The sequence below is a fragment of the Lampetra planeri genome, chromosome 81, assembly GCF_965212315.1.
Source record: "Lampetra planeri chromosome 81, kcLamPlan1.2.h2, whole genome shotgun sequence".
In the NCBI taxonomy this organism is placed as follows: Eukaryota; Metazoa; Chordata; class Hyperoartia; order Petromyzontiformes; family Petromyzontidae; genus Lampetra; species Lampetra planeri.
Genome location: NC_136185.1, coordinates 1137252 through 1164566, shown reverse-complemented (window position 1 = coordinate 1164566; position 27315 = coordinate 1137252). Strand labels below are relative to the sequence as shown.

The following is a 27315-nucleotide window of genomic DNA, read 5'->3' as shown; positions in this document are numbered from 1 at the left end:
ACAAGCACCCGGACCTCAACCCCGTCAATGAACCCCGTTACCACGGACGACCCGGCCGACGCAGCCACGATCCTGTGGGCCAATTCGGACCACTCGACTGCTTGCGGGCCGCGTACGGACCCCCCTCGCCGAATTGAACCCCCGGCACCCAGCCGCGAACCCCCCACCGCGAAGCGGCGACCCGAATGTGCCGTGTTTGTGGACCGAACGTGTGAGGTGCCGCGACTTGCCGGGTTTTGTTGGGATGACTTGTGGCCCTGGTCGTCGTCCCGACGTGGTCCTGTGGCGCGCTGACGCGGGGCCCGGCACCCGGCTGCGACGTGACCCCGAAGGCCGCAGTTGTAGCAGATGACGGACGTCGTAGGTTTCGGTTGCTCCAGCTTGCGGGGCGAACGTGTGGGCGAACGACCTCCCGTTCTCCACTCCCCCGGACGCGATGCAGCGAAGGCCTGCTCCTGCACCGCAGCTGGCTGAGGTTCGGCGATCGTGGCGGCCAGTGCCGCGTTCCCCGGCCATTTGCAGACGACCCCCGGCTTGCGTTTGAGGACCTCGTACGCGTGAATGCTCGTGGCGATCGCCAGGGAGCAGATCTCCATCTCGTCTGCCACGTTGATGGGGACCCCCAACTTGTGGGCCAACACCAGCAGCTGCTCCGTCACCATGGCGTCCTTCCCCTCCTTATCCATGCGGGGAAAAGCTGCGTCCGCCAAGGCGAGTAGTGCCGTGCGGTAGGCTAGCGTCGTTTCCCCAGCCACCTTCCGCCGATCGTAGAACTGGTGGCGACACGTGGAGGGCGGCCCGAACACCTTCGCCATCAGGTGTAGTGCGGCCTGGAGCGTAGAGCGGGACGACCTTGCAGCAGATGTGAAGGCTGCAAGCGCGTCGTCGTCAAGCATCGCTGGCAACGCACGCAGGGCAGTGGTGTCGGACCACCCCGACATCTCCTGATGAGCGAGGAACCTTCGTTGGAAGGCTCCCCAGTCGCCCCCATCCGCCTTGAACGCCGACAGCGCGGGCAATCTTTGCTGGAGGACCCGATCGTCGTCGACGTCGGAGAGATTTTCCCGCGCTCCGCTGGAGTTGTGTAAAATGTCGGCTCGGTTGTCAGGCGCAAAATGGAGGGCTCCGGCGCGCTCTGATGACGTGGGCTGCGCTGCGCGGAGGTGTCCGGCCACGTGGCGTCCGTGTTTCCCGCCAATCAATGGCGGCCCCTCAAAAACGGCGGGAACTTCCAGACTTTTGGCGCGAAGCGCCTTTTGGCGGGATCCCGCCAGCCTCGCTCCTTCCTCCAACCCCGCAGCCGTTTTCCCGCCCGCTGGAACGGAGATCTCGGCCAAGATTGCAGCGGCGGCGAGCAGCAACTCCGCCAACCGGGAGTGCGCGTCCTGGAGGCTGGTGTCGGAGGCAAGCGGAGCGTCGGCCATCACCGCGAAGTGCTGCATCGGCGGCAACTCCTCGTCCTCTACTCCCGAGGTCGGTGTCCCCGGTACGCCGTCGTCATCCCGACCTCGCTCGTGGGTACGGGTAGTCTTCCTTGTGTCCATACTTCTTGAAGACAGGTTTACTTCTGACGCCAGTTGTAATGTAGTAACTCGGCGGGAGACGACTTCACGGGTAACACACTCTTTATTTTATCAAACTTGGTTACAGGTGACTAACACCTACTTTGTATCTCGGGTGACAAACACCCACTTAGCTACTTGGCGACTAACGCCCACTGAGCTACTCGGATGACCAACATCCACTTAGTACTCGGGTGACAAACACCCACTTAGCTACTTGGCGACTAACGCCCACTGAGCTACTCGGATGACCAACATCCACTTAGTACTCGGGTGACAAACACCCACTTAGCTACTTGGCGACTAACGCCCACTGAGCTACTCGGATGACCAACATCCTCTTAGCTACTTGGCGACTAACGCCACTGAGCTACTCGGATGACCAACATCCACTTAGTACTCGGGTGACAACCACCCACTTAGCTACTTGGCGACTAACGCCCACTGAGCTACTCGGATGACCAACATCCACTTAGCTACTCGGCGACTAACGCCACTGAGCTACTCGGATGACCAACATCCACTTAGCTACTCGGCGACTAACGCCACTGAGCTACTCGGCTGACCAACATCCACTTAGCTACTCGGCGACTAACGCCACTGAGCTACTCGGATGCACTAGGTCGTCAGCTCCGTCTTCGGGTCTTCAACTGGGTAACTCTCCCCGAGTGCTCTCGCGCGTCCCCCTTTATACCCCACCTGCGGACGTCGCTGCGAGCCCCCACTTATTCGACCAATCGCCGGGCGCTGGCTACGATCCTCTTTTCCCACATCTCATCGTGCCTCACCACTCACTCCGCGCCGCCCCGTCATCTGTCACTCCCGGCGCGCGCGTCCACACCACGCCCACAACGCGTGCCCAACCCCGCACCCCGCGCCGCCCCGTGATCCATCACTGTCACAGTCGGCGCACGTCAATACCACCACTACACCTCCAACTCCGGCGTCCAAGAGTCGTGAACTCTATTACATCTGTATCGGCCTTAGCTGTGAAATACCGTCTAAGATATCACAATGTTGATCGAGATATACTTTAACTAAGAGGTGCATGCTTCATAGCGTGTTGATGTGGTTTTATGAATATGTTTAAGGACACTTGCTGATCAGCGTGTGTCTCGACAACGAAGGCGAATTGTTATATTCGATCAATTAAAATCGTTACAATTGCCGTGGATACCCATCTGGATGGTATAGTTTGTAAGCGTTGTTTATTATATTGTAACGCAGCCATTATCACATTTCAGTCTATAGCAGAAAGTCTCGTGTGTATTTAGACCTTTGTGTATTACAGTGCTGTGTATACGAATGTGTTGAAACATTTTCCACGTGTTTTCACGTTAAGTGCATTGAATGTGGAGGGGTAACCAGCCCCTCGCAACAGTCCGGAGACCTCGAGGGCCGCTGTGATCGCTATGAGCATTCCTTCCGGGACATTGCTCACAGTTACCACAGCTTTACCGTCCGCGAGGAATTTAGCATATTTATGGTAAAGGCGTAGGCGGTGAGCTGGGGTGTTTCAAAGTCATATTATGCCCGTGCATTATTCAGGATTAGCAGCATCAAAGGGAGGGGGTAGCATTAACAAAGGGAGTGAATGTTAATAGTATGTAGAAGCATGAGACCCGCAGTGGAGCTAATAATGCATTCCCTGTGGAGAACACAAGATACACAGTCAATGCCAGTGAGTGGACTGCGGTCTGAAAGTCACCGTAAACGTGAACAACAATCAGTTAAGATCCGAAATGGTTTATTACGTCCTGGCGGTGAGCTGTGAGAAGCTGTATGCCCCAGGCGAGGAGTGGTGGTTGCTCATGCCTACGCCGAAGGTGAACATCAGTGCAGGGATGCAGGCAAGACCGATTAGTCATATGCCTTTCGTAATATCCCGTATTATAATCACACTGTGCTCGAATGAATACATTGTGTGTGTATCTATATGCGAACTGCGGGCTGCGGGATTTGAATGGCATTATAATTACTAGTATCACATTGTGGTCGATTTAGAATCACACTATTCACTACTGGATCTGCCCTCTCAATGGATTCATATATATATACACGGTATGATTATTTGACGTTTACGTATTGATTTTTTAACTGTTGAATTTCTGAAAGTTTCCTGCTGTAAGTAGCAGCTCGGCAGGACTGTGGGGTTAGAGCGGGGATATAAACGCGGCGCTTTTGGTTCGTGACCACTTTTCCAGGCTCCACCTTATCGCCGCCACTATTTTATTTTTTATCAGCCAAAACTTCAGGCATGAGTTGTACTAATCACATACCTGCATTTCCCATATCCCCTCCCTTTGATGCTGCTAATCTTGCATAATGCACGGGCATAAGTAGTACTAATCACACACCTGCATTTCCCATAGCCCCTCCCTTTGATGCTGCTAATCCTGCATAATGCACGGGCATGAGTAGTACTAATCACATACCTGCATTTCCCATAGCCCCTCCCTTTGATGCTGCTAATCCTGCATAATGCACGGGCATAAGTAGTACTAATCACATACCTGCATTTCCCATAGCCCCTCCCTTTGATGCTGCTAATCCTGCATAATGCACGGGCATAAGTAGTACTAATCACATACCTGCATTTCCCATATCCCCTCCCTTTGATGCTGCTAATCCTGCATAATGCACGGGCATAAGCAGTACTAATCACATACCTGGATTTCCCATAAATATGCTAAATTCCTCTTGATATGCAAATTAGTTTGTCAAGGCGCCCTTCCCCCCCCCCCCCAACCCAGCTTATATAAATGCTCCAAGCACGTTTGCTGTTTCATTCAGACGCTGTCGCCTCGACAGACCTGGTTATCACCTGAGGACGGCTACTTGCGTTGTGGCCGAAACGTCGTGAGAATTGTTTTATTATGCTTTATTTTTATTATTTTATTACTTCCCTTCTACGTGACTTTACCGAAAGAACCAAGAAGAAGAAAAAACTTCAGGCATTTCAAGAGGGGTTGGTTTGTTTTGAATAGTTTAGATCACCCACCCTGCGTGTCTCTGGGACCACCCGATACGCTCGCGATACGCCGCAGGATGACCCCTTCATCCCGACATTCACATCTGAGCCTCCGCGTTCCCGAACACTCGCACACACTGAAGGCACTTGTCGCCTTACATGGCGTCTGCCACCGACTGTTGGGCCACATTCCCTGGTGTTGGCCGTGAGCATGAATTTAACGTGACCGAGAATTGAGCTGTGCGCTAACCACTACACTACCTCTACACACACGCGGGTGTGCATGCACAGCAATATTAACGTCAATAGTGTTTTGCAGATTAATAAAAATCTAATTTTTTAAAGTTATCTAAGCGTTCGTTAACTGTACAATGCTTACAACAAACACGTGTACACACACACGAGTCAAAGTCAAGTGTACTTACACAGCAGTGTAAATGCACACACGCTTACAAGCGATGCCATTTCGATTATCATTAAAAGTGTATGACAAAAATACTTCAGTCTGCATTTCCCTGGTAACGCCTTTGAACTGGCAGCAGTTTGCAGCACATTGCAGGGTGAATATTAGCAAATTAACACGAATTTTGCGGTGACATGAATATACGTATTCAGGATTAAGCTCAATAGCCAGATTACATAAGCTAATAGCTAGATATGCAGATTGTAAATTCAAAAAATAACAATTGAATGTAAAGTTCATGAAATGCAACGTCGGAGAACTTAATCTTTCATCAATGCAACATCATTCCAAACGAACCCACCATTCGTGCTGGTGTCATTGACCCAATTCGATTGATACCTGTGACTTACAGCTTTCCACACCTTACGCCACGCTCCCACGCCCCCTTCATTCGTTTTTTGTTTATCAGAAGGAGGCACTCCCTGTTGTTTGGCAATCCCCTGCCACGAGTAAAGTTTTGCAAAAACAACCCCCTTCCTTCATTGACGGTGTTGGACGGTAACGCTGTGGTGGATGTGAGCAATGTCCCGGAGGGAAGGCTCGTAGCCACCACAGTGGCCCACGAGGTCTTTGGACGGGTGCGAGGGGCTGGTAACCCCTCAATAGTCAATGCAATTAGCAAAAAAACTCGTCACAAATTTTAAAACTGGCAAAATATTGAACACATACACACTGGTGTATATACACACCGAAGGTCGTATGTTACAGACTAGAAGATGACGATTGTTTTTTTTGCGTAACGTTATTATGAACCACGCTTTCAAGCTAAACCATTCAGATGATTATTCAAAGTTTATGACGGAAATTATAACAAAACACACTCGTTTGCTAAAAGCGCCATGCTCAACACGAGTGTCCTTAAATATGTTTATTAAACAGGTTCAGAACAGTATTAACTTGCACCTATTAGTCCAAGATGGGGCCGGCTAGTTTTTTAGGCTAGTCCCGTGTGTGTTTGTTGTGTGAGGTGTCTTGATAGCAGTCGTTCTCCACTGCAGTCCTGGCATCTGCTGCTCAGATTCCTTCCACAGCTGTGGTCCCAGTGGCACCGTCTCTCCGGGGGGGAACCATGTGGTGTGTGTGTGTGTGACGTGTATCACGGGGTGTGTGGGTGTGTGCCTGGGATGTGTCACGGGGTAAGTGGGGAGCGGTGGTGCAGCGGTTAGCGCGCTGCGCTATGAACCTGGCGACCCGGGTTCGATTCCCGCTCACGGCCAACACCGCCAGTGACGATTATCTGAACCAGTCCTGGGCCTCCCCTAGGTCGACTCAGCCTCAAATGAGTACCTGGTGAGGTGTGTAAACATCGCCACTAGTGAGACAAAGGCGGTCGGGCGTGGTGCTGGCCACCCACCCTCTCGTGTACCGTTCCGGCCTTCATAGGTGCTCGCTAACAGCACTTGCCCCTACAGTCTGTTAAGGCTATACGGGGGATCTTTGTGTCACGGGGTGGGTGGGTAGTCTGGTGATAGTGGTCATGGTTGGCAGCGATCCACGACCACAACAACCACCCCTACTGTGTGGTGGACATGCCACCACAAAGCAGCACGCGGCGGAGGAGTGAGGTGATCGCTCTCGCCACGCGAGCAAGGCCCCCTCGCTTCCTCTTCTCTCCCTGCATCAACAACAACAACAATAACCGCCATTCGCCACTAAGTGGCGGTGACGTCACCACGACGCTTGTGCCAGGCCAAGTGCACCTTGAAGTGTCGAACGCCCGCTGGCAGGAGGTCACGGGGCAGACCCAGCAGGTGCCACGGGTCGACTGACCGAGATGACCGAGATGACTGGCTGATGCACCATCTGTGCCCCCTACTGTACCAACTTGCTGTGCTTTAGCCACCCGGCGCTCCGCTCGTTGTTGTGAGCATCGCTCTTCCGCCCTCCGTTGTTGTTGGAGGGCGACTGCCCTCCAAAACACACACGGGCGAGAAGCCGTTCAATTGCTCTGTTCGTGGGAAGGCATTTGCTTGGAAATCTATTCTTCACAGTCACCAGAAAACACACACGGGCGAGAAGCCGTTCAATTGCGCTGTGTGCGGTAAGGCATTTGCAAGGAAGTCAGATCTTTACAGTCACCAGAAAACACACTCGGGCGAGAAGCCATTCAATTGCGCTGTGTGCGGGAAGGCATTTTCACGGAAATAAAATCTTCACAGTCACCAGAAAACACACTCGGGCGAGAAGCCATTTAATTGCTCTACGAGGGAGAGGACATGTTCACGGTCATCACCCCGAAACAAGCACCAGAAGATCCGCAATGATAGAATTGAAATCAAAATGTAGAATTTAAAGTGCTGCAATGAGTCCTGATAAAAATGCATCTTACTAACCTTTGCAGGTGGATCCTGAGAGATTGCTGGATGGTATGGAGTGGCTGGAGACTCAAGCGTATTGAGTACATCTGTTAACTGATGCATTGTGTATATTCGCGTCTCTGAGATATATGTTTTCAGTGATTTCCAGTACACCGAGCTGGAGTGATGTTGTGAATGCTCTATAATGTGTTCAGATGAAAGCTTTCCTTTAAGTTCCAGAAGTATTCACTTATTTCAGGATGACAACAATGTTATACTTCTATAGATGCGTTGCTTCGTCTGGTGGTTGTATCATCGGGACTGGTAAATGTGTGGTGTTTATGGTAGAAGGTGCCATGTCATCTTCTCACAGCTAATTGCGTGTTAAAGTTTATTCTAGACTTCGTCACGTTAAGGTGGTGCTTTGCGCAGTGGTTGTGTGGTGGTTCAATTTCTAATTTGACTCTCGTGGTTAAGTGGTTTTGTTGAGCTAAAGTTGGAGAAATACTGTGATCACAACTTTGCTCAATATTTTAAACATGTTCTTTAATTTTCGATTTAAAGCTTTCGTGACTGCAGGGATTCATCTTCTTGGTTCTTTCGGTAAAGTCACATACTTTACTGAAAGAACCAAGAAGATGTTCTTAAAAATGTTTTATCATTGTGTAATAACAAAAAAAATAGTTTCAGAGTGTGCGTGGATTGCACGATCGTTGTTCTTGTGTTTGATGGCTTGGACTTCTGGACGAATGGCTTCAGTCGAAAAGGACGTCAATGGGGAAATCGACGTTTACGTGTAAGATTTTAAGAATTTGTTTTAACTGTTGAATTCCTATTGGGAAATAATTTTCCTAGTCCCTTCCTGTTTGAGCAAGCGTATTATTAAAGATTTCAAATACGAGTATTAACGTGAATTTTCTTGCAGATTAATAAAGACCCGAATTGTTTTTAAAGATGACTGATCGTACGTTATTTCAACCATATCCTTCCATAAAAAAACACGGACGAGTAGACAAACACACACAAGTGTGCTTATAAACACGACTGTCGAAACAGCGGTGTGCATTCACACACGAGTGTGCATGTGTCTCTACGAGTTTTAACTTTAATTTGCTTGCAGAACAATAAAGACCTGACATGTTAAAGATGACTAATCGTCCCTTTTTGCTACAATGTTCATAGCGAACACGTGTGGAGGCGAGTTTCAGGTGAAGCATCTCCAGCACACAAGTTGACCCTCACCTGGCAGCATCGTGGCTGTCCGCTGATCACACTCATGACGTCACACTCATGACGTCACACGCACGAGCTGTAGGGGCGGGGCTCTGTCCGCTCAGTGGCGCTGTTTTCATTAATTTAGCACCACGAGCGGGGAGTCTCATCCCTGTAGTTCCCTGTTGTGGTGCCGCATTCATCACCACGTTGCCCTCAATTCTTTGTACGCAACACACACCCACACACGAGAGGACATAGCAGTGTATATGCATAGACGAATGTGCATACACACCGCTTTGTGCATACAAACAGCTAAACTACCGCTCCCCAAGTGTACTTACACAGCAGTGTAAATACACACACGCTTACAAGCGATACCATTTCGATTATCAATAAAAGTGTATGACAGCAATCGTAATAATTTTCGTGGATTAAATTAAACAAATCACCTTGATTGTTCTGACGCGGTCATATCAACACAAGTGCTTCAATATTTTTATAAAACAAAGTCAGCACGGTATAAACTTGCACCTCAAAGTCCAAATCACAATTTTAATACTACAGTCTGCATCTGCCTGGTAACGCCTTTGAACAGGCAGCAGTTTGCAGCACATTGCAGGGTGAATATTAGCAAATTAATGTGAATTATGCAGTGACATGAATATACGTATTCAGGATTAAGCTCAATTGCCAGATTCCACAAGTCATGACTAATCCCATATCTGCATTTCCAATAAATATGCTAAATTCCTCTTGATATGCAAACTCTTGGAACCTCCGAGTTCAACCAGCCTACACAACAAAGGCTCATTCCTAACAGCGTGTTTCAGCCGCATCGAACCTCACAATAATAATATCCTCCCACCCTCAACCAGTATATATATACAAGGACTGTTTTCTTGAAATTTCTCTTACTTGATACAGCTATCGTGCTGTGAAGGTTCCACCTGAAGACGGAAGCTTGTGTTGCCTCCGAAACGTCGTGAGAATTAATTTATTATGTTTTTTTTTATTTTATTATTTCCCTTCTACGTGACTTTACCGAAAGAACCAAGAAGATAGAGAAGCTCTGTTGCTAGATATGCAGATTGTAAATTCAAAAAATAACAATTGAATGTAAAGTTCATGAAATGCAACGTCGAGAACTTCATCTTTCATCAATGCAACATCATTCCAAACGACCCCACCATTCGTGTGCTGGTGTCATTGACCCAATTCGATTGATACCTGTGACTTACAGCTTTCCACACCTTACGCCACGCTCCCACGCCCCCTTCATTCGTGTTTTGTTTCTCAGAAGGAGGCACTCCCTGTTGTTTGCCAATCCCCTGCCACGACTAAAGTTTTGCAAAAACAACCCCCTTCCTTCATTGACGGTGTCGGACGGTAACGCTGTGGTGGATGTGAGCAATGTCCCGGAGGGAAGGCTCGTAGCCACCACAGTGGCCCACGAGGTCTTTGGACGGGTGCGAGGGGCTGGTAACCTCTCAATAGTCAATGGAATAACCATAAAACACGCCCAAAATATTAAACACGTGCAACATATTGAACATTAACAAAATATTGAACACATTCACATTGGTGTATATACACACCGAAGGTCGTATGTTACAGACTATAAGGTGACGATTGTTTTTTTTTGCGTTACTTTATTATAAACCACGCTTACAAGCTAAACCATTCAGATGATTATTCAAAGTGTGACGTAAATTATTATATAACACACTTGTTTGTTAGAAGCACCATGTTCAACACGAATGTCCTTAAATAGGTTTATTAAACAGGTTCAGCACAGAATAAACTTGCACCTCTTAGTCCAAATCAAACTCGACATCTTCATTTCTATACTTCGAACTGTATGTCGCTGTTAAATCTTCTAAACCTGCAGCAGTTTACAGGACATAGCTGGGTGAATATTAGCAGATTCACAGGAAGCACTGAATTATGCGTACAATTATGCAGTGAGATGTACATACGCATTAATGTTTAATTACAATGGACATATTAGCTAAGCTATGTTGCTATATATGCGAATTGTTAATGTAAAAATTAACAATTGAATGCAAAGTCCATGATAGGCCAAGTCGACAACAAAGGATTTGTATGCTAGAGGGGAGTTATACGGGGATTAAATTCAGACCTCAAGACCATTTCGAGAGGGATTTCACTGAGGATAGACGCTCGACTCCTCTCTCTGCAGATTACCCTTCTCCTGCGAGACCCAGCCTGGCGAGCACGATTGCCTGGCGACTGGGAGAGTTCGTGGCGATCTCTTCAGACGGGTTACAGGGACATCGACACGCCGTGCATCAACAAGTAAGTGTCTTCGTTAGTGGATTCAACGGATAGTCGCGTGTAGGAAATGAGTGACAAACGGTGACTCACCAGTGACTCACGGCCTACCCGTACCCGGCCGCACCAGGGTCGCAAACGGGTTCCCGTACCCGGCCGGGTACGGGTAGCCGGGTATTGGTATTGCAGATTGTAAATTTCAAAACATAACAATAAAATGTAAAGTTTAGGACATTGCGGGTAAATAAATTAACAATAAACACGGAATTATGCATGGAGATGTATGTAATTATTCAAACAGTGGGATGTACATACATATTAAAGTTTAATTAGTTAAGCTATGTAGATTGATATGCGGATTGTAAATGTAGAAGGATTTGTATGCAAGAGGGAAGTTATAAGGGGCTTAAAATCAGACCTCAAGACCATTTCGAGAGGGATTTCGCTGAGGATAGACGTGCAACTCCTCGCTCTGCAGATTACGCTTCTCCTGCGAGACCCAGCCTGGCGAGCCCGATTAACCTGGCGACTGGGAGAGTTCGTGGCGATCTCTTCAGACGGGTTACAGGGACATCGACACGCCGTGCATCAACAAGTAAGTGTCTTCGTTAGTGGATAAAACTGTTAGTCTCGTGTAGCCCGACTTACGAGACGTTACCGTGTCTCGGTTAGACGTTAGTGAGAGTTTGCTTTTTGGCGATTTGAGACAGACATCCACGCAGCTTAGAGTGTGCCTTTAACTCTCAACAATACGCATGACTGTTACTCTGCTCTGAACAATTAGTCACATGGAGCAGATAAACTCTCCACAGCGCCATGCACACACGGGCGAGAAGCCGTTCAATTGCTCTGATTGTGGGAAGGCATTTTCACTGAAATCAAATCTTAAAACTCACAAGAAAACACACACGGGCGAGAAGCCATTCAAGTGCTCTATTTGTGGAAAGGCATTTGCGGATAAATCAAACTTTAACAGTCACCAGAAAACACACACGGGCGAGAAGCCGTTCAATTGCGCTGTGTGCGATAAGGCATTTGCAAGGAAGTCAGATCTTTACAGTCACCAGAAAACACACTCGGGCGAGAAGCCATTCAAGTGCTCTGTTTGTGGGAAGGCATTTGCTTGGAAATCTATTCTTCACAGTCACCAGAAAACACACACGGGCGAGAAGCCGTTCAATTGCTCTATTTGTGGGAAGGCATTTGCGGATAAATCAAATCTTAACAGACACCAGAAAACACACAAGAACGAGAAGCCATTCAATTGCACTGTGTGCGGGAAGGCATTTTCACGGAAATAAAATCTTCACAGTCACCAGAAAACACACTCGGGCGAGAAGCCATTTAATTGCTCTACGAGGGAGAGGACATGTTCACGGTCATCACCCCGAAACAAGCACCAGAAGATCCGCAATGATAGGGAATTGAAATCAAAATGTAAAATTCAAAGTGCTGCAATGAGTCCTGATAAAAATGCATCTTTCTAACCTTTGCAGGTGGATCCTGAGAGATGGCTGAATGGAATCAAGCGTATTGAGTACATCTGTTAACTGTTGCATTGTGTATATTCGCGTCTCTAAGATATATTTTTTCAGCGATTTCCATTACTCCGAGCTAGAGTGATGTTGTGAATGCTCTATAATGTGTTCAGATAAAAGTCTTCCTTGTAAGTTCCAGAAGTGTTCACTTATTTCAGAATGACAACAATGTTATACTTGTATAGATGCCTTGCTTCGTCTGGTGGTTGTATCATCGGGACTGGTAAATGTGTGGTGTTTATGGTAGAAGGTGCCATGCCATCTTCTCACAGCTAATTGCGTGTTGAAGTTTATTCTAGACTTCGTCACGTTAAGGTGGTGCTTTGTAGTCCTATCGGACTACTTGTTGATGTGTTGTGAAGCGCAGTGGTTGTGTGGTGGTTCAATTTCTAATTGGTTAAGTGGTTTTGTTGAGCTAAAGTTGGAGAAATACTGTGATCACAACTTTGCTCAATATTTTAAACATGTTCTTTAATTTTTTTGTATCATTGTGTAATAAATAAATAACTTAAAATAATAGGTTTCAGAGTGTGCGTGGATTGCACGTTCGTTGTTCTTGTGTTTGATGGCTTGGACTTATGGACGAATGGCTTCAGTCGAAGAGGACGTCAATGGGGAAATCGACGTTTACGTGTTAGATTTTTAGAATATGTTTTAACTGTTGAAATTGGGAAATAATTTGCCTAGTCCCTTCCTGTTTGAGCAAGCGTATTAATAAAGATTTCAAATACGAGTATTAACGTGAATTTTCTTGCAGATTAATAAAGACCTGAATTGTTTTTAAAGATGACTGATCGTACGTTATTTCAACCATATCCTTCCTTAGAAAAACACGGACGAGTAGACATACACACACAAGTGTGCTTATAAACACGACTGTCTATACAGCGGTGTGCATTCACACACGAGTGTGCATGTGTTTCTACGCGTTTTAACTTTAATTTACTTGCAGAACAATAAAGACCTGACATGTTAAAGATGACTAATCGTCCCTTATTGCTACAATGTTCATAGCGAACACGTGTGGAGGCGAGTTTCAGGTGAAGCATCTCCAGCACACAAGTTGACCCTCACCTGGCAGCATCGTGGCTGTCCGCTGATCACACTCATGACGTCACACTCATGACGTCACACGCACGAGCTGTAGGGGCGGGGCTCTGTCCGCTCAGTGGCGCTGTTTTCATTAATTTAGCACCACGAGCGGGGAGTCTCATCCCTGTAGTTCCCTGTTGTGGTGCCGCATTCATCACCACGTTGCCCTCAATTCTTTGTACGAAACACACACCCACACACGAGTGGACATAGCAGTGTATATACATAGACGAATGTGCATACACACCGCTTTGTACAAACAAACAGCTACACTACCGCTCCCCAAGTGTACTTACACAGCAGTGTAAATACACACACGCTTACAAGCGATACCATTTCGATTATCAATAAAAGTGTATGACAGCAATCGTAATAATTTTCGTGGATTAAATTAAACAAATCACCTTGATTGTTCTGACGCGCTCATATCAACACAAGTACTTCAATATTTTTATAAAACAAAGTCAGCACGGTATAAATTTGCACCTCAAAGTCCAAATCACAATTTTAATACTGCATTTCCCTGGTAACGCCTTTGAACTGGCATCAGTTTGCAGCAAATTGCAGGGTGAATATTAGCAAATGAACGCGAATTATGCGTTGAGATGAATATACGTATTCAGGATTAAGCTCAAAAGCCAGAATCCACAAGTAATGACTAATCCCCTATATGCATTTCCCATAAATATGCTAAATTCCTATTGATATGCAAACTCTTGGAACCTCCGAGTTCAACCAGTCTACACAACAGAGGCTCATTCCTAACAGCGTTATTCAGCCGCACCGAACCTCACAATAATAATATCCTCCCACCCTCATCCAGCATATATACAAGGACTGTTTTCTTGAAATTTCTCTTACTTGATACAGCGATCGTGCTGTGACGGTTCCACCTGAAGTCGGAAGCTTGTGTTGCCTCCGAAACGTCGTGAGAATTATTTTATTATGTTTTATTTTTTTATTTTATTATTTCCCTTCTACGTGACTTTACCGAAAGAACCAAGAAGATAGAGAAGCTCTGTTGCTAGATATGCAGATTGTAATTTCCAAAAATAACAATTGAATGTAAAGTTCATGAAATGCAACGTCGGTTGTTTATTTTTTTACGTGGTTGTTTAGTTACTGCAGCCAAATACTATTAACATTCCTTCCCTTTATTAATGCTACCCCTACCCCCTCCCTTTGATGCTGCTAGTCCTGCATAATGCACGGGCATAAGTACAACTAATCACATACCTGCATTTCCCATAAATATGCCCATAAATATGCTAAATCCCTCTTGATATGCAAATTATTTTGTCAAGGCGACCTTCCCCCCCTTCCAACCCAGCTTAAATATAGCTCCAAGCATTGTGCTGTTTCATTCAGACGCTGTCTCCCCGACAGACCTGGTCTTCACCTGATGACGGCTGCTTGCGTTGTGGCCGAAACGTCGTGAGAATTATTTTATTATGTTTTATTTTATTATTTTTTATTGTTTCCATTCGACGTGACTTTACCGAAAGAACCAAGAAGATGAATCCCTGCAGTCACGAAAGCTTTAAATCGAAATTTAACTGATCGTTCGTTATATCCTTTCTTTCAAAAAAACTCGGACGAGTAGACATAAACACACGAGTGTGCATATACAGGGGTGTACATACAGATATGCAACGCAGTGTACATAACACACGAGTGTACATACAAAGCATTGTACATACACTAGGATTGCGTTCCACTGCGAACACGCACGTTTGTTCCTACATACAAATGCACACAAACGCATGTACATGCACACACGAGTGCTCGTCTTGTTGTAGTGTTTCCTATGTTATGGTTTATGGTATACGCAGAAGTACATTAGAACAATACATTTACTCAACGAGTTTTGATTAGGATGGTGCGGTTAAATAGCTATTCCAATCCATTGAGATTGCACATTCAGCAAATTATAATGCGACCACAATGCGATCATAATAATTATAGTGCAATTCTAATCCCGCACCCCCAGATCCGTCCCTAGTTTCGAAAATAAATATCTGCATACATATGCATACATCTGAGTATAGTTGGATTATAATGTAGGAGGACATAGAATAAATCTAACTCGACTTATATGCATCTTCGGTGGATATGAGTCGAGTTAGATTCCTTCTATGTCCTCCTACATTATAATCCCACTATACTCGGATGAGCAACCACCACTCCTCGACTCCCGTTGATTGGGAGGTGAGCCCACGGTAGCCTGGCGCTTAAAGCTTTCCACACCTTACGCCACGCTCCCACGTCCCCTTGATTCGTTTGTTTTTCTCTGAAGAAGAGCCCCCTGTTGTTTGGCATTCCCCTCCCACGAGTAACGTTCCATAAAAAAATAATCCACTACCTCATCCGCGGTGCCGGACGGTAACGCTGTGGTGGATGTGAGCAATGTCCTGGGAGGGAAGACTAGTAGCCACCACAGAGGCCCACGTTGTCTCTGGGCGTGTGCGAGGCGCTGGTAATCTCTCCATATTCAATGAAATTACCATAAAAACACGTCCAAAATATTAAACACATGCATTCGAGTTTAACACGTCGGATTTCGGGACCAATATCATCCATAATAGAGGCTTTGGGATTAGATCGCGGAAGTATTTGAATGTGTCGTTAAAATTATACCATGAAAACACGTCCAAAATATTAAACATGTGCAAAATATTGAACATTACCAAAATATTTAACACATACACACTGGTGTATATACACACCAAAGGTCGTATGTTACAGACTAAAAGGTGATGATTGTTTTTTTTTTGCGTAACGTTATTATAAACCATGCTTTCAAGCCAAACCATTCAGATGATTATTCAAAGTTTATGACAGAAATTATAACAAAACACACTCGTTTGCTCAAAGCACCATGCTCAACACGAGTGTCCTTAAATATGTTTATTAAAGAGGTTCAGAACAGTATTAACTTGCACCAATTAGTCCAAGATGGGGCCGGCTATTTTTTTTTTGGCTAGTCCCGTGTGTGTTTGTTGTGTGAGGTGTCTTGATAGCAGTCGTTCTCCACTGTAGTCCTGGCATCTGCTGCTCAGATTCCTTCCACAGCTGTGGTCCCAGTGGCACCGTCTCTCCGGGGGGGAACCATGTGGAGTGTGTGTGTGACGTGTATCACGGGGTGTGTGGGTGTGTGCCTGGGATGTGTCACGGGGTAAGTGGGGAGCGGTGGTGCAGCGGTTAGCGCGCTGCGCTATGAACCTGGCGACCCGGGTTCGATTCCCGCTCACGGCCAACACCGCCAATGACGATTATCTGAATCGGTCCTGGGTCTCCCCTAGGTCGACTCAGCCTCAAATGAGTACCTGGTGCGGTGTGGAAATATCGCCACGAGGGAGACAAAGGCGGTCGGGCGTGGTGCTGGCCACCCACCCTATCGTGTACAGTTCCGGACTTCATAGGTGCTCGCTAACAGCACTTGCCCCTACAGTTTGTTAAGGCTATACGGGGGATCTTTGTGTCACGGGGTGGGTGGGTAGTCTGGTGATAGTGGTCATGGGTGGCAGCGATCCACGACCACAACAACCACCCCTACTGTGTGGTGGACATGCCACCACAAAGCAGCACGCGGCGGAGGAGTGAGGTGATCGCTCTCGCCACGCGAGCAAGGCCCCCTCGCTTCCTCTTCTTTCCCTGCATCAACAACAACAACAATAACCGCCATTCGCCACTAAGTGGCGGTGACGTCACCACGACGCTTGTGCCAGGCCACGTGCACCTTGAGGCTACCACGTGAAGTGTCGAACGCCAGACTGCAGGAAGTCACGGGGCAGACCCAGCAGGTGCCACGGGTCGACTGACCGAGATGACCGAGATGACTGGCTGATGCACCACCTGTGCCCCCTACTGTACCAACTTGCTGTGCTTTAGCCACCCGTTGTTGTGAGCGTCGCTCCTCTGCCCTCCGTTGTTGTTGGAGGGCGACTGCCTCCAACTGCCCAGTAGCGTCCTTCACGAGCCTGCATCACCACCTGCACCTCCTCCACCTCCTCCTTTGTCTCGTCCTCCATCTCTTCCGTCGTGAGAATTATTTTATTATGTTATATTTTTATTATTTTATTACTTCCCTTCTACGTGACTTTACCGGAAGAACCATGAAGATGAATCCCGGCAGTTTGGAGGACATTGTCGGGTGAATATTAGCAAATTCACAGGAAGTACGGAATTATGCATGGAGATGTATGTAATTATTCAAACAGAAGTGTACAATTACGTAGTATAATGTACATACGTATTAAGGTTGAATTACAATGGCCAGATTCGCTAAGCTATGTTGCTACATATGCGGATTGTTAATGTAAAAATTTACAATTGAATGCAAAGTCCATGATAGGTCAGGACGAGAACAAAGGATTTGGATGCTAGAGGGGAGTTATAAGGGGCTTAAATTTAGGCCTCAAGACCATTTCGAGAGGTATTTCACTGAGGATAGACGCTCGACTCCTCTCTCTGCAGATTACCCTTCTCCTGCGAGACCCAGCCTGGCGAGCCCGATTGCCTGGCGACTGGGAGAGTTCGTGGCGATCTCTTCAGACGGGTTACAGGGACATCGACACGCCGTGCATCAACAAGTAAGTGTCTTCGTTAGTGGATAAAACTGGTAGTCGCGTGTAGCCCGACTTACGAGACGTTACTGTGTGTCGGTTAGACGTTAGTGAGAGTTTGCTTTTTGGCGATTTGAGACAGACATCCACGCAGCTTAGAGGGTGCCTTTAACTCTCAACAACACCCGCGACTGTTACTCTGCTCTGAAGAATCAGTCACATGGAGCAGATACTCTCTCCACATCGCCACGCACACACGGGCCAGAAGCCGTTCAAATGCTCTTTGTGTGGGAAAGGATTTTCACAAAAATCACATCTTCACAGTCACCAGAAAACACACACAGGCGAGAAGCCGTTCGAGTGCTCTGTGTGTGGGAAGGCATTTTCACATAAACAACATCTTAACAGACACCAGAAAACACACACGGGCGAGAAGCCATTCAGGTGCTCTGTTTGTGGGAAGGCATTTTCGGAGAAATCAAATCTTCACAGTCACCAGAACACACACACAGGCGAGAAGCCGTTCAATTGCTCTGCGTGTGGGAAGGCATTTGCATGGAAGTCAGCTCTTCCCATGCACCAGAAAACACACTCGGGCGAGAAGCCATTTAATTGCTCTGTGTGTGGGAAGGCATTTTCACAGAAATCACATCTTCACAGTCATCAGAAAACACACACGGGCGAGAAGCCATTCAATTTCTCTGTGTGTGGGAAGGCATTTTCACTGAAATCAAATCTTAACACTCACAAGAAAATACACACAGGCGAGAAGCCATTCAAGTGCTCTACGTGTGGGAAGGCATTTGCGGAGAAATCAACTCTTAACAGACACCAGAAAACACACAAGAACGAAAAGCCATTCAATTGCGCTGTGTGCGGGAAGGCATTTTCACGTAAATCACATCTTAACACTCACCAGAAGACACACACAGGCGAGAAGCCATTCAAATGCTCTGTTTGTTTGAAGGCATTTGCAAGGAAAACAATTCTTCACAGTCATCAGAAGACACACACTGGCGAGAAGCCATTCAAGTGCTCTGTGTGTGGGAAGTCATTTGCATGGAAGTCAGATCTTCACAGGCACCAGAAGACACACACAGGCGAGAAGCCATTCAAGTGCTCTATTTGTGGTAAAACATTTTCACAGAAATCAAATCTTCACAGTCACCAGAAAACACACACAGGAGAGAAGCCGTTCAAGTGCTCTACGTGTGGGAATGCATTTTCACGTAAACCACATCTTAACAGACACCAGAAAACACACAAGAACGAAAAGCCATTAAGTTGTTCTCCGAGGGAGATGACATGTTCACGGTCATCACCCCAAAACAAGCACCAGAAAATCCGCAATGATAGGGAAGTGAAATCAAAAGGTGAAATTCAAAGTGCTGCAATGAGTCCTGAAAAAAATGCATCTTTCGAACCGAGGCAGGTGGATCCTGAGAGATCGGTGATTGTAGCGGATGTAATGAGTCCTGACGACAATTCATCTTTCGACCCCATGCAGTTGGATCCTGAGAGATGGCTAGATGTAGTGGATGTGAAGTATTGGAAATGACGGCAGGAAACTCCTTGACGGGAACACACTTCTTTTATTAAATCTTGACTTGTAACAATACAACGCGTGGCCTCTCTTCTTCACAATGCGGTCACCATACAACGGTACAACTCGTGACCTCTTCTTCTTCACCCTACGCTTCTCTTGACTCTCTGGATTCTGTGCTGCTGGCTCTCTGTGCCTCGTGTAGACTCCGCGCCTCGGCTACACTCTTCTCTCGCCTCGTGTAGACTCTGCGCCTCTGCTACACTCTCCACTCGCCTCGTGTAGACTTTGCATCTCTCTCTCTGGCTACACCGTATGCATACTCGGCTCGTGTAGACCTTCCTCTCTCTCTGGCTACACCGTATGCATACTCGGCTCGTGTAGACCGTTCTCTCTCGCTGGCTACGCACTATACATCACTCAGCTCGTGTAGACCGTTCTCTCTCTCTGGCTACACACTATACATTACTCAGCTCGTGTAGACCGTTCTCTCTCGCTGGCTACACACTATACATTACTCAGCTCGTGTAGACCGTTCTCTCTCGCTGGCTACACACTATACATTACTCAGCTCGTGTAGACCGTTCTCTCTCGCTGGCTACACACTATACATTACTCAGCTCGTGTAGACCGTTCTCTCTCGCTGGCTACACACTTATACCTTACTCTCCTCTATTCTCCATTACTCTCCTCTACCCTCCATTACTCTCCTCTCCGGGCTCTATCTCTGCACCTTCGTCTTCATTCTTAGATGGTTCCACTTCTCCCCCCTGCTCCTCTGTGCATCACCTTATATACCTCTTCTTCCCGGGAGACGGAGCGGATGCGGACCTCAACGTCGGCACCGCTCCTCAGTTACCCAATCCCCACGCGCTATCCCTACGATCCGGTTCCGCTCAGCGCGTGTTTCCAGTCCCCGACCAATCACACCGTGCTGCTACCCGATCACTCCCTCTGGGCGCGTCACCGGCACACAGCCAATCAGCAGCACTACCCCCACCCGCGCACTGACGCCTGCTCCTCCCCGTCAGCGCGCGTCACCACACACACACCCGTACATACGCGCTGGCACACGACATATACACCCAGCGCGTATCACCACTACATCACCCCCTCCCACATAGCTCGCAGCCGGCCCGGCTGCTAACAACAACCAACCGCGACGATAAAACGACAACCAACAAAAAAAACCCCGTAACCCCCCGAGTGTGCCCCGTAACATAACACAACAACAACAACAACAACAAGAATAACTATGTACAGATTGACAATGAACACGAAAAGTCAACAATAACACGATACGAGCAAATTCGAAACGAACGCGCCCCACGTCCCTGCGACTACACGCAGTGACGAGGCGCTCCAACTGCCCCGACTCCTCACGAGGCAGGTCATGCAAAGTAGCACGACCTGGCGCGAGTCCGTCTGGCTGGTCCATCGTATGGGGCGGGACACTGACGACCGTCCGGCGGTTCCGGCTGCTCCAGACGGCGCGGAACGGGCCTGAAAGGGCCGGCCCCGCCGCGGAGATCCGGCCGCCGGTGATCGGCAGCTGTCAGTTCCGAGACACCTGGGAGCAGATCAGGCGAAAATACGTGTGGATCAGGCAGAGACATTTCCCCCCCTGGGTCGCCGGTCACGTCACACGCCCGGCCATCACGACACAAGGGGAGGCCATATGGAGGCGAGAACGGTTTCAGTCGGGAGGGGTGAACGTACCAACGGCGCTTTCCCCACTTTATCTGAACGCACTGGGGCCGTGCAACGCGCACGACCTCCACGGGTCCCCTCCACGGTCTCAACAATTTAGGCGACGTAGCCAAAGGTGCCTGAGGGCAATGCAGCCAGGCCCTGTCACCTGGTTTCCATTCGTGCATGGACACCTTCCGTGCCCGCAACCGTTCATTAGCAATTTGGCGAGCCTGCGAATTAAGCCGTGCGGCCTCCCTCGCCTCTGTCAGCTTGTGAATATTAAACTTAATATGTTCTGCCAAATTAGAATTAGTTCGTGGAGCGGACAGGCCAAGTTGCGTTTCCATTGGCGGGTCAGCTTCCCGACCGTACATCAAATAGAATGGGGAAAACCCCGTAGCTGCATGGGGGGCCATTCTATACGCGGCAAGGACTCCCGGGACCTGCAGGTCCCAATCTACATGTGCCTCGCACACCTGCTGGCACAGCATGGAAGTCAAAGTTTTGTGGAGTCTCTCCACCATCCCGTCAGTCTGCGGGTGGTACGGGGAGGTACGCACCTTCTTGGTACCCAACAGATCGCACACCTCTTGCAACAATTTACTCGAAAAATTTTTACCTTGGTCGGTCAGCAGGCGTTCGGGAGCCCCCTTGTCCAGGACATAGCCCTGGACGAAGGCATCCGTCACAGCCGCTGCCGACTGGTTAGCGAGAGGCCACGCCATAGGCCATCGGGTAAAGTATTCGACCCCCACTAACAAATATTTATTCCCTCTCGGCGTGACTGGGAAGGGCCCCAAAATATCGAGTGCAACGAGCTCGTTGGTACGCGAGACCTGAATAGATTGCAGCGGTGGATTAGCTGCCACGGCCGGTGGTTTACGCCTGGCGCACTCAACGCACCCCTTCAGAATATGCACCACATCACTTCCCATCCCCGGCCAGTAATAGTCACGCTGAAGCAGGGCAAGCGTCTTGTTAACTCCCAAGTGCAAGAGGCGTTCGTGTGCCGCCAAGACAACCCTCCCCCTCACAGCGGAAGGCACCACGAGTGCGTTCCGCCGGGACAAACTGTCCCATTTCAATAACACGCCCTGCTCAAGTACATAGGAGCCGGTACGCTCCTGGTCCCCCTCGGGACCCCCAACCTTGCGGCGCAATGCTAGCAGCGAGATGTCCGCCATCTGGAGGCGGCCCCATTCGCTGAGCGACAGCGAGAGCAGCGAGTCCCGACCCTGAGAGGCAGTGGAATCATCCCCGATCGGTGCGCCCGCTGTCGCAGCCAGTGCCCCCATCTCCCCCGCAAGCGTCGGTTTACAGCGCGCCGATCCCGACAAACACGCGCATTCATCACAAGGCAACAACCGCGACAAGCAATCGGCATTCGTGTGTCGCAACCCCTTACGGTACGTAGTCGTAAACTGATAGTCCTGGAGGACTTCCAACCAACGCGACAACTGGCCCGAGGGCTGGGCGACCCTCAATGAATACAGTAGCGCCGCGTGGTCCGTTCGGACTGTAAAGTGACGACCATAAAGATATGGCCTAAACTGCTGCACAAAAAAAACAATGGCAAGCAGCTCGCGACGGGTGACACAGTAGCGCTGCTCCGCCGGAGACAGCACCCTACTACCGTAGGCGACAACTCTTTCGACACCCCCAACGACTTGGGATAGCACCCCCCCAATGCCCGTGTTGCTAGCATCCGTGTCCAGCAAAAAGGGACTGGCAAAATCGGGATAACACAAGGGTGGGGCACCCACCAAGGCGTCCCGGAGGGAGCGAAACGCGGCCTCCTCCTCCGGTCCCCATTTGAACTTCACTCCTTTCGCCGTTAGAGCGTGCAAGGGTTTTGCAATAGTGGCGAAGTGCTCAACGAACCGCCGATAATAAGAAGCAAACCCGATGAAACTACGCACGTCGGAAACGGACGTAGGTGTCGGCCACGAACCGACACAATCCGTCTTCGCGGGATCGGTGGAGATCCCCGAAGAATCGACAATGTGACCCAAGTATCTAACGGACCTACGAAGGAGGTGACATTTGGCCGGTTTAAATTTCAACTTAGCCGATCGCATTCGCAAGAACACCCCTCTCAATCGCCGGAGGTGTTCTTCAAACGTTTTACTGAAAACAATGACATCGTCCATATAAATCAAGCATGTATCCCACTGCAAGCCCGACAAAACCAGCTCCATAAGTCGCTGAAACGTCGCTGGAGAGGAGTGAAGTCCCATGGGTAACCGGTTAAACTGGAACAGCCCCCCTGGAGTCCGAAATGCTGTCTTAGGTTTCGACTCTTCGTCGAGCGGCAACTGCCAAAACCCCGATAACAAATCAAGAGTCGAAAAATATCGCGCACCAGACAATGCATCGAGGGACTCATCCATCCTGGGGAGCGGATACGCGTCAGCCACAGAGACCTTATTCAGGCGACGGAAATCAACGCAGAATCGCAGGGACCCGTCCTGCTTCTTAACCAGCACAATAGGCGCTCCCCACGGGCTAGAGGAGGGCGAAATAATATCGGCTTCTAGCATATCGTTAACAGCCGACTGAACATGTTCCTTCTCCACGGGACTCAGTCGGAAGGGATTTAGCTTGACCGGCGCCGCATCGCCCGTTTCAATGTGATGGTGCAACAAATCCGTGCACCCAATGTCATACTTATGTTTACTGAATACATCAGAGAATTCAATGAGCAACTCGCGCAGCGCACCCAACTGCGCCGCCGACAAATCGTCCGAGGCGGCACATAGCGAATGGACCCACTCAAGGTCTTCCCTTGGCTCAACGTTCCGCGCGGGGCTCGAGCCCACCTGCGCAACCAACCCATCATCCCCAGGGACCTGCGCCGCGTGAGCCAGCACGGTGCCCTGCGGAATGACAGCTGGTCGCGACCCCGCCTTCAAAACCATCACAAACGGATCCCTGTCAGCCCGCACCAAAGTGTGAGCCACCGATAAATCAAGACCCCCGACAGCCTTGTTAGAAGGACCCAAAAGCATACTCTGTCCCGAAGCCTCCCTCACCCATGGTTTCCGCAACCGGAGGGGAATCAACATCTGTGAACCCGGGGGCACTTGCACTGTCTGCGTCGCCACCGCTTGTATCGTAGCGCATGCCGTCCGAATGTCAGTAGGGCCCGTCAAAAATGAAATCCGGCGACCCGATGGCAGTTCAATGCATCGTTGATCGATAAGAATTTTAATAGGCATTTTAGCCAAAAAATCAGTGCCCAAAAGACACGGAACTGCCAAAGAAGACGAAACGAATACGGGTCCCGACAATTTGATATCTCCAATGCAAATGGACGCCCTAACCTGACCGATAATGCCCAACGATCCCCCATTAGCGGCGTAAAATGGCACATCCACTGGAAGCAGCGGACGACATTGGACTGGAAGAATATTATAAATGAGGTCCGATATAATAGTTGCCGATGCCCCCGTGTCCACTAACACCCTAATCTCAACCCCATCAATAGATCCCGTAACAACGGACGAACCCGCCGAAGCAGCCACAATTCTATGCCCCAATTCCGCCCATTCAATGTCTCCCTGGTCCCGGCCGAACCCCCCTCGCCGAACCGAATCCCCGAACCTTAACCGGCCCTCCTCCGCCGCAACGCGGCGTCCCATGTGTGCCGAATAAACAGGCCGAGCGTGTGAGGTGCCGCGACTTGCCGGGGATTGTAGAGATGACTTGGGCTCTCGGTCGTCGTCCAGCCGAGCTCCCATGGCGCGCTGCCGCGGAGCGCGGCACCCGGACGCCACGTGGCCCCGGAGGCCGCAGTTATAGCACGTGACGAGGGTCGGAGTAGATCTTGGTTGCTCCGACTTTCGGCCCGATCGCAGAGGCGACCGGGCCCCCGGCCTCCAGTCCCCTGGTCGTCCCGTGGCGAACGCCTCCTCTCGTGGGCTGACGACTTGGGGTTCGGCGACCACCAAACCCGGGGCTGCGACGACAGCAGCGTTGCAACCAACGCCTTGCTTCCGTTGTAGGGCCTCGTGTGCTTGAATACTCGTGGCGACTCTCAAAGAAGAAATATCAATCTCGTCAGCTGTGTTGATAGGGACCCCCAGGTCCTGCGCCAACTTGAGCAGCTGCTCCAAAACCATCGCGTCTTGGCCCTCCTCGTCCATCCGAGGGAACGCAGCATCAGCAAGAGCCAGCAACGCCGTGCGATAGGCCAGCGCGGTCTCCGTGGCCGCTTTCCGTCTTGCGTAGAACTGATGGCGGCACGTAGAGGGAGGTCCGTAGACCCTGGCCAACAAACCCAGCGCATCCTTCAGCGTGGAGCGGTCCGACTTCCGTGCAGCCCTGAAGGCCGCGAGCGCATCGTCGTCCAGCATGGCGGGCAATGCCCGCAGCGCCCGAGCATCGGACCACGCTGACATCTCTTGATGCGCCAAAAACCTTCGCTGAAATTGGCCCCAGTCTCCGCCTTCCGCCTTGAAGGCTGACAACGTGGGCAGGCGCTGCTGAAAAATGAAGTCATCCGCCTCGTGGTTCCTCTCCGCCTGTCCGTCGGTGTCTAAGATGGCGGCTCCAGCAGCAGACGTAAGATGGCGGACCCCCTCGCGCGCTGATGACGTCGATGCGCGCGCTTGGGAACCCACCACCACGTGGCGCTCGCCGTTCCCGCCAAAAGTAGGCCCAGGCGCAATGGCGGGAATCCCCCATTCGTTTTGGCGGGAATCTGCGGGGCGACCTTGTAAAATGTCCCCCACCGTCCCCGCTCCTCCCGACGAGCTGATCTCCGCCAAGATGGACGCGGCGGCGAGCAGCAGCTCCGCCAGTCGGGAGTGCGCCTCACGAAGCCCGGCGTCGGTCCCCGGTCGCTCGGCCGGCGCCGTCGACGGACCCTGTAGCGTGGGCAAGTCCTCTTCCTCACCCCCCGCCACCAGCGGCCCCGAGTCGTCCAGGTCTTCCTCGCGGTCAATCCCGTGGGTCCTACGGGTCTTCCTTGTCTCCATACTTGGAAGCCCGTTTCACTTCTGACGCCAGATGAAGTATTGGAAATGACGGCAGGAAACTCCTTGACGGGAACACACTTCTTTTATTAAATCTTGACTTGTAACAATACAACGCGTGGCCTCTCTTCTTCACAATGCGGTCACCATACAACGGTACAACTCGTGACCTCTTCTTCTTCACCCTACGCTTCTCTTGACTCTCTGGATTCTGTGCTGCTGGCTCTCTGTGCCTCGTGTAGACTCCGCGCCTCGGCTACACTCTTCTCTCGCCTCGTGTAGACTCTGCGCCTCTGCTACACTCTCCACTCGCCTCGTGTAGACTTTGCATCTCTCTCTCTGGCTACACCGTATGCATACTCGGCTCGTGTAGACCTTCCTCTCTCTCTGGCTACACCGTATGCATACTCGGCTCGTGTAGACCGTTCTCTCTCGCTGGCTACACACTATACATCACTCAGCTCGTGTAGACCGTTCTCTCTCGCTGGCTACACACTATACATTACTCAGCTCGTGTAGACCGTTCTCTCTCGCTGGCTACACACTATACATTACTCAGCTCGTGTAGACCGTTCTCTCTCGCTGGCTACACACTATACATTACTCAGCTCGTGTAGACCGTTCTCTCTCGCTGGCTACACACTATACATTACTCAGCTCGTGTAGACCGTTCTCTCTCGCTGGCTACACACTTATACCTTACTCTCCTCTATTCTCCATTACTCTCCTCTACCCTCCATTACTCTCCTCTCCGGGCTCTATCTCTGCACCTTCGTCTTCATTCTTAGATGGTTCCACTTCTCCCCCCTGCTCCTCTGTGCATCACCTTATATACCTCTTCTTCCCGGGAGACGGAGCGGATGCGGACCTCAACGTCGGCACCGCTCCTCAGTTACCCAATCCCCACGCGCAATCCCTACGATCCGGTTCCGCTCAGCGCGTGTTTCCACTCCCCGACCAATCACACCGCGCTGCTACCCGATCACTCCCTCTGGGCGCGTCACCGGCACACAGCCAATCAGCAGCACTACCCCCACCCGCGCACTGACGCCTGCTCCTCCCCGTCAGCGCGCGTCACCACACACACACCCGTACATACGCGCTGGCAC

The 27315-nt window shown here is 49.7% G+C and overlaps 1 pseudogene; it reads left to right on the top strand.

Moving 5' to 3' along the window:
- Positions 1 to 3304: 3304 nt before the first annotated feature.
- Positions 3305 to 27315, top strand: part of LOC144738293 (uncharacterized) — a 42870-nt pseudogene continuing 18859 nt past the window's right edge.